Below are 8,522 nucleotides of genomic sequence, written 5' to 3'. Positions count from 1 at the left end.
GTTTTAGTTGACAGGGAGCTCAGTATGCTATGGCTGCCAAAATAACTGCTGGCCCTTGGGCTACGTTAATAGTAGTATAGCATCTAAAATGAAGGAGGTGATATCCCATTTAGCTTAGCACTGGACAGGCTACATGAGGAGTATTGTGTCCACTTCTAGGAAAATTCAGAAGAAAGGAATCAGACTGGTGAAGGGACTCAACATCACACCTCTGGGACACAGTTAGGGCCTGAGAGGGCTTGCCTGAAGAAGATGGGGGTGTGGGGCGGGGGACAGGAGAACAAAGGTATTTAGTGTGACCCCAGTAGGACCAAAGAGAAACCCATTCTGGCTTGATTTGAGGAAGAGCTTTTTGAGGCGCAGGGCTGTCCCATGATAGTTGTCCCACAACAGAACTTGGAGAACAGTGGGTTCCTGTCACTGGAGGTGTCTTAGAAAAGCTGCAGGGTCTCTTAGCAGGATTCCAACAAGCAACAGGGATTCCAGAAGCATCTTCAGCATACCCACCCTTGAACTTATTGCAAGCAAGGGCAGCCAATAAAGAAAGAAATCACTTCTCAGTGAGAGGTGAGTAATCATGAGGTGACAGCCCACCTGGGAGGAATTCAAGAAGGAAGGGGATAGCAGAGGAGGTGGCCCCAAGCTGGTGTCCCAAGTTAAATAGGACAATGAGAGTATTGACCCGCTGTGGCCTTTGCCTCACCCAAGTTCTCAGCCAGTGAAATCGAGGGCTGGAAGAATTATGCCAAGGTCAACATTCCCTGTGGGCCCCGAGAGTCATGGAGACGGAACAGGGGAGTGTCATGTTCAGATCTGCATTTTAGAGAGGTCGCTCCCCTAGAGTGTGGATGGTGGCTTGCAGAGTGTGTCAAGTGTCTATTACTGCACAAAACCCTGGACGTTGATTTAAAACCACCACCCTCGTTCACTGTTCTGTAGTCAGTCACTTGGGCTGAGTTCAGCGGGGCGGTTCTTCCGCTGGCCGTGGCTGGGTTTACTCACGCATGTGTGACCAGCAGCCCGCCAGCTAATGGCTCTGTTACTGGGGCTTGACCGGGAACATGCATTAGATGCAGAGCTGACCTCAGATGGATTAGGTGTTAACGATGGTGGGCTGGGCAGCACTCGAAATCTTACTCCCCAAACTAAGACAGCATCAAAGCAGCTGGTTTGTCCCCTGCTTTGACTACAATTAGTGTGTGTCCCATACATGCCAGGTATGGTGTGAGGCTTGGGGGTGCAGAGTAAAGGAGACTTCAGAGAGGCCACAGGACATGGAGGACATTGCTCATTTTGCAGATGAGCAACCTGAGACCTGGAATGCTCTGCCCTGTCACAGGGTGACGCCATTCGTGTGAGGTCTGGACCACCGGGCGCCAGCTCTTCGCCTACTCTGTCTGGTCCTCTAGGGCTGTACACGGGCTCCCAGAAAATGCTTCCTGAGAACCCCTTATCTTACCAAAGGAAGAGCCTTTGCCCAACGTTGACGGGGCTGGCAGAAGAGGCGGGAAATTCTTCTTCCTCCCTCTTCTATGAGAGGCATTGCTGCTGCTCAGTGGCGATTCCAGTTCAGTCATCCTGGGAAACGGGAGGGCCACTGAGGCTAAGAGTCGCCTTCTCACTCCGTCGGCCAATGTGAGGGGACTTGTGTGTCTTTTCCAGTCAGAACATTTAAGAACATTTTGCCATGCTGTCCCTTCCTCTGCTGTAGCAAACCCTGAAGCCTGTGTCACAGCAGTGATGTCATTAAGTGGGGGAGACCCCATCAGCCTGGACACCCGAGTGACTAGAAGAGCAGGCCCCCTAATGATGTGCACTGAACATGCAGCATAAGTGAGAAATCAACCTTTGTCGTTTTAAGTCACCGAGAGTTGGGAAATGTTTGTTACAGCAGCAGACGCCAGCCCACCCTGACTGACCCACCAGGTTTCGATGAGGAGGCCTTGCTCCCTAAACTCTGGGTCTCTTGCCCACCCCTTATTTCTCTCCATGAAAAAGTGACTTATCCGATGGACCAGCAGTTTCATAAAAAGAATTGAGCCTGTAGAGGTCAGTTCCTTTCTCCGTTCGTGACTGTCTGCTGACACTGGTCTTCTAGAGACTCCGTCCCATGGAGGACCGTCAGCATTGCCCAGGCCTGTGTGGGTAAGTCAGCCTGACTCCAGGACTCAGAATTAAGAAGCCCATTGTTTGGAATACTATTTGGTGGTAAGAAAAGATGATATAGGAACATTTGTGACAACATGGATGGATCTTGAGAGTATAATGCTAAGCGAAATAAGTCAGATAGAAAAAACAGAGAACCATATGATGTCACTGATATGTGGTATATAAACCAAAAACAACAAAAGAACAAGACAAACAAATGAGAAACAAAAACTCATAGACACAGACAATAGTTTAGTGGTTACCAGAGGGTAAGGGGGGTGGGGGGTGGGATATGAGGGTAAGTGGGATCAAATATATGGTGATGGAAGGAGAACTGACTCCGGGTGGTGAATGCACAATGTAATTTATAGATAATGTATTACAGAATTGTACACCTGAAATCTATGTAACTTTACTAACAATTGTCACCCCAATAAATAAATTAGAAAAAAAAAGAAGCCCATTGTTGCCACCCGCCTAAGTGCCATGGTCCAACCAAGCCCTTTTCAGTAGTACAGCTGCCACTGTGGCCCCCATCTGTTCACTCCTGTCTGCCTCATTTAGTTCAAAACTCAGGTGAGGAAAAAAGGAGCATCCTCAAACCCCTGGTCCTGTTGTTATGCCCATCCCTTACACCAAGGGACTCACATGGCAACCGGCTGTCACTCCTTGGGCAAAAACATGAAAGCCTGAGGGTGAAATGCAAATCTGATACCTGGGCGAGTTTTCACAAATCCCTTAGAAATATCTTAGCAAGTTTGAATTCAGGGTTTGTTTGGGGCCAGATAGTTCTGTGCTGTGGGGGTGGCCCTGGGCACTGTAGGTTATTTCACAGCACCCTTGGTCTCTACCACTGGGTGTCAGGAGCAACTGCTTCAAAATGTCAACTGCGCCAAAATGACTGACAACCAAAATGTCTCCAGACATTACCAAGTGTCCTCTGGAACAAAATCCACCCCCTAATTCCCGACTGAGAACCACATTTTAGCTGATCTGATCCAGTTAATAAACAGTGGCCTCGAGGAAAGGCTGGTGGTCTGGGGAGACTTCTTGGAGGTGGTGGGAGTTCAGCCCTTGAAGGAGTGAATTTAACAAAGGGAAGGGAGAAGCCCTGGTGCTAGGAAAGCATGAGCAAAGGGAGGCTTGGAGGCGGGCACACTCGGTAATGGCAGCAGAGTGGGATGGCTGCACACGCCAACAGTTGGAGTGATTAATTAGCCAGAAACAGAAAAGCACTCAGAACCGTTTCCGGCATGCATTCCACGCACAATAAGTTTGCTAACATCATCATAGCAGAATCTCTCCGCGAGTCCAGATAATGACATCAGTTTATAGCACTCACAACTTGCCACTATTGATTTTGGCATCATTCCTGGTGTTTAACAATAATCCCTCTAGCCAATGGCTTGTGGTTTCTCTCAATGTTATTTTCCCTTCATTGTCCTACAGCCAACCTTGGGGGGCGGGAAGGTACGGGGGGGGGGCCTCAGGCAGGGAGGAGGGTCTGGGGGCTGGGGTTTGTGGTGGGGGGAAAGATTCGAAAAGGGTGAGCAAAGGAAGGGAAGAATGAGATTCAATCATCATGAACAAAATACCAACATTTTCAGTAAAGACAAGACACAACAGGACCTGGCGGAGAGGGAGGCCATTGAGACGAGCATGGCGTGCAGTTGAGCCCGTCTTTATTTCAAATGTTGATGTTCTGTTCATCATGGGTGTTTTTACATTAATTTAGCTTTTGAAAAACTTTGCATTGAATTGTTATTTATTCTGATAAATGTATTCTGATGAGCCCGTGTCCACCGCTCCTTAAACCTGGTGCCCAAGGCCAGTACCTCCCTCCCCTGACCCTACTGCCAGCCCTGAACGGCCGGATTAGGGAGCTGGGGCTGCACTTCCCATAGAGAAATGACTCTCTCAGAGAAGCTTAGATGGGCTCCTGTTTCACACTCACCTTTAGATACCCCCTCAGGAAGGACACAACAAAAAAGTCTTTATCTGGATATAAAGCACATTTCTATGATCCCATGCCCTGAATAGTTCCCTTATCAACGTTGTGAAAACTCCACCAGGGGCAACTTTCACAAGCCTTGAGGATTGAGAGACAGGTCCGGCATGTGTTATCACTCAGCCCAATATTTACAGGGAGAAATTAATCATGAAATAAAGTGACATTTTTATTTTGAATTTAGGCAATGTCCTCGACTAACAGGAAGCTGCTGCAAACAAGCCTTGTGAAACGGCTGGGATACTTAGGATTTTTCCAAAACCTTCCCACGGTGCGTGGGGTCAGCATTTGCGCAGGTTCAAATGCGCTGCCGGGGCTCCTAGGGGCGAACGCTAAACCCAAGTTCCGCTTGGGAAGAGAGCTGGCGCCCCCTGCTGACACCGAAAAGGTCTTTCCCCCGAAATGTTTCTGCACACATTCTCAAAGCAAGTCCTTAAATGGCTTACAACAGATCTAGTCGTTCCAAAGTGTACATGTGAACAGGCAATGATTTCTGGTTGGTGGGTGTGTCAGTACAACTTCTACAAGAGGGCAAATGGCAACAGCCACCCAAATTTTAAATGGTTGTCACATATTAACTCGGGTGTTTGGTGTTTCCCTTTGCAGTGGTCTGTAGAACCTGACGGGCAGCCAAGTTAAGGGACTTGCTCAAGGTCAGTCTCTGGGGTAGAGTCTCTACTCAGCTAAAACTCCAATTCGGCAAATAGGACATAAAGGCTAAGAAGATGGCTTTCAAAATGAAATCTGGTATGAAGGCATAAATAAGAACGGTTTTGGAAAAAATAGCATGTCCTGAAGGGGAAATAAAAACTAAGTGAAACTTCAGTTTGAACTGAAATGGATAAGAGAGGAAGGTACTTATTTGACCTTGGAAGTGTTTACTATAAATGAAAGGAGATTTTCTGACTGTAGAGATATGGCATTGTGAAAATTAATAGAAATCTCAACTACGATTGGAGTCCTGAGGGCCTTTAGGGGAAGCTCTTACACCCCACACTCATTATTGGTTGCCCCAAACAAGAAGAGACAAGACTTACATCCCCAACAGGAAGATGTTTTTCACTCTACTACCCCAGCAGGAAGAAGGAAGATTTTTCTCCTTCCCCAGCAACGACTTAGCCAATGAGAGACTCACAACCCAGACAATGAAAAGCCACTACATTCTATCTCCCAGTTTCTTCCAATGGACTTTTTGTTTATAACAGCCCCTCCCAATCCCCTTTTCCTCTATAAAGGAACATTCTTCTCCTTTGTTCTCCAGACTTGCCTGTGGTTTTGTCATAGCTTGCCTGTCCTGAATTGCAATTCTCTGCTGTTCCTGAATGAACCAACCCATTTTTGCTGGTAAAACAACAAATTTTTATTTTTAAGGTCAACAACATTGATACTGATTTTAAAATAGCATACGTCGAGGGGCAGGATTGTGTTTAACTTTTTTATTAAATGTTAAATTTTTTTTTCCCTTGGAGTTACAACCTTGAGTTCGCTCCATCACTCTGAAAATAATTGGGCCACATCTGGGCTGACACAATGTTCACATTAGGGTTTTGGAAGCCAAGTTAGTACTTTGCACTGAACAGTCACGTTTTCCTTTACACCTCAGGGGAATCTGAATTGAAAAGAATGGTTTGCCCTCTCCTGATAGCCATAGAAATTCTTACTGTGAGGATGTACTAGTGTTCATTTTTCTCAGCCATCCCCAAACCCCAAAGACTTTGCCTCCAACACCCTCCTTGACTTTTACTTCCAAATGCTACTCAAAAGTCAGCTTCAAGTCCAATTTCCCTGTAACTAGGCAATCCTGAACATCTGGCTAAAAGGGGAGCTGGCTCCCCCAGCTACCCTAAGGCTGCCCCAATCTGTGTTTAATGCCCAGGAAACACGTCCAGATGGCGGTGGGAGAGGACAGTAGGTAGTGTCTTCAAAACCAGGAGTTCCCATTCTAACTGCTCTGAGTGGTTTTTCTGCTCCTTTCCTTGGCTTCGGGAAATGCCACTGGGTTTCTCAGGAGCAAAACAAGTTGATTTCCATTTATAAGGAACAAATGGCTGGAATGATTAGTTGGGATATCTTCCCATTGGTTCTGAGCTCCCCAAGAGCGAGGACTGTATCTTTCATCTCTCGCCCAGGGCATAGAGGCTTTCAGGAAACTAACAGTATCTTAACACTTACACGGTACTTATTATGTGTCAGGCACTGTTCTAAACCCTTTGCATATATTAACTCACATCATCCTCATAGTAACCCTTTTGTATCTCTACTTTATAGAGGAGGAAACTGAAGCACAGAGAGGTTAAGAAAGGTCCCTAGGGCCACACAGCTAACAAGTAATGGAGCCTGGGTTCAGTCCCAGGCAACCTAACTTTAAAAATCTATATTCTTAGCCACTATACCACTGGTTCCCAAACTGGTCTGCACATTAGAGTCACCTGGGGAGCTTCAAGAACACATCCCGGGGAATGCGATTGAATTGGTCTTGAGTGTGGCCTGAGTTCGGAAATTTTTAAGAGATCCTCCAGTGATTCTTATATGCAGACAAGTTTTGAGGACCACTACATTGCACTATCCTTCCTCATTACCCAGCAAACGTTTGCTGAATTTAATTTGCTCCATGTGAAACTGTTTTCAGGAATATAAACAAACAAGCCCAGGAGGAAAACAAAATCTAACTCCGGTAATGGTCAATTATGTTGTAGAGCAACTAACTTTAATTGATAGAGGATACGCTAAGAGCATGGGTTTGGAGTCCAACATTCCTGGATTCAGATTCTAAATTACGAGCTGCATTGCTCACCAACCCACTTCCTTCCTTCCTAGGCACATAGCAAGATGACATTACCCAGCTTCCCTTGAATCTGGGCGTGATCACATGACAGAATTGTGACACTGGAATGTCAGCGGCACTAAGCTGTCCTCCTGTCTCCGCGAAGTTGCGGGGGAGGTGGAGGCACGAGACGAGTCGGGAGGATTCTGGGTTTTTCCATTACCATTTGGAGAGCTGCCGAGCTGTCGGGTACTCAGGAGCACCGGACTGGACTTTATGTGAATAAAAAAGGAAATTTTGTGAAGCTGCTGGGATTTGGGGGTCTATCTGTCCTTAGGGACTAGTGTTTCTTAACTAGCACATTGTGTGGCTTTGGGTAGGTCACTTACCCTAAGCCTCAGTTTTGTCATCTGCACAGTGAATAAGCCAAATACAAATAAAATAATGTTTGACAGCTGGAGACTTCCATTTGCTCTCCGTGCCCTCTCCCCACCTGCTCTCTGCCACGCGGCTGAGCCTTAAGCCGCTGCATGGAAATTGGGATCCACCTGGGGGAGGCCCTGGCAGGAGATGGGCGGGTAGGAGCCTGAGGGTCAGGGCTGCTCTGGCCTCTCTGGCTACTTGCTGTAGCGAAGGCCACAGCTGCTGAGGGGCAGACGCTCGCCTTCAGCCACAGGTGCTGAGAGTCACTCGCCCTTGGTCCCTTCAGGACTGAGATGAGGTTTAGGTGGCTCCCGTCTCATGATCGATGGGATAGAGGAGGGGCATCATGTTTCTGTTGCCAAGGAGAGCCGGAAAAGGCAATAAATCAGCCCTGACACACGTGACTGAGGCCATGGACAGGTCCAGAGTGGAAACTTAGAGGCGCCAAGTCTTCCCGTGGCCCAGTCAGCCCCCAAGCCTGTGTGGGTCTCCCCTGCTGCTCTCACCTGTGCTAAGCAGTCCCTTCCAATGCCCTCCTCAGTCATCCGAGGGGCCACCCGCTTCCTCCCAGGACCCTGGCTGATACTGAACGTGAACGCCCCCTTGTTGAGTCCTGAACGAAGCAGTAGTTACGTAGAAAATCCTCCACACATGTTGGAGTTTCACTTTATTGTACATATATTTATATACTTTTATTACTTCTTAGATTATTGCTACAACCAAGAAAACCTGAAATTGCACCTTCAAGTACTAACCACGTGGTCTTGGGCAAACAATTCCCGTCTGGGCTTAATTTCCTCAACTGCGAAGTGACCATGTAGGACTAGATGACCACTAAGCTTCATTCGTTCATTCACTCATTCATTCACCAGCCCCTGATTCCTTATTCTGGGCAAGGTCTTGTGCTGGGCACCAGGTAGGTATGTGCCCTGCCCTCACAGACGGCGTCAGACAATAAATGGGAAAACAAATCAATACGGACTCATACAATGGAGGAAGGGCCACTAAGGTTTGTTTTGTTTTAAAGAGTGTGTGCTCTAACGGAGAGAAGAGGTAAGTAGGTGCTTGGGCCTGTCTGAAATGGTAGCCCTTAAGCTGAGATAAGGAGGTAGGAGGCAGAGAGCATTCTAGAAAGGAATGTGGGAAAGGCCTGAGGCACCATTCTGGCTCCAGGCTACA

Source organism: Rhinolophus ferrumequinum, chromosome 6 (assembly GCF_004115265.2).
Source record: "Rhinolophus ferrumequinum isolate MPI-CBG mRhiFer1 chromosome 6, mRhiFer1_v1.p, whole genome shotgun sequence".
Classification (NCBI taxonomy): domain Eukaryota; kingdom Metazoa; phylum Chordata; class Mammalia; order Chiroptera; family Rhinolophidae; genus Rhinolophus; species Rhinolophus ferrumequinum.
Note: the sequence above shows the minus strand (reverse complement) of the source record.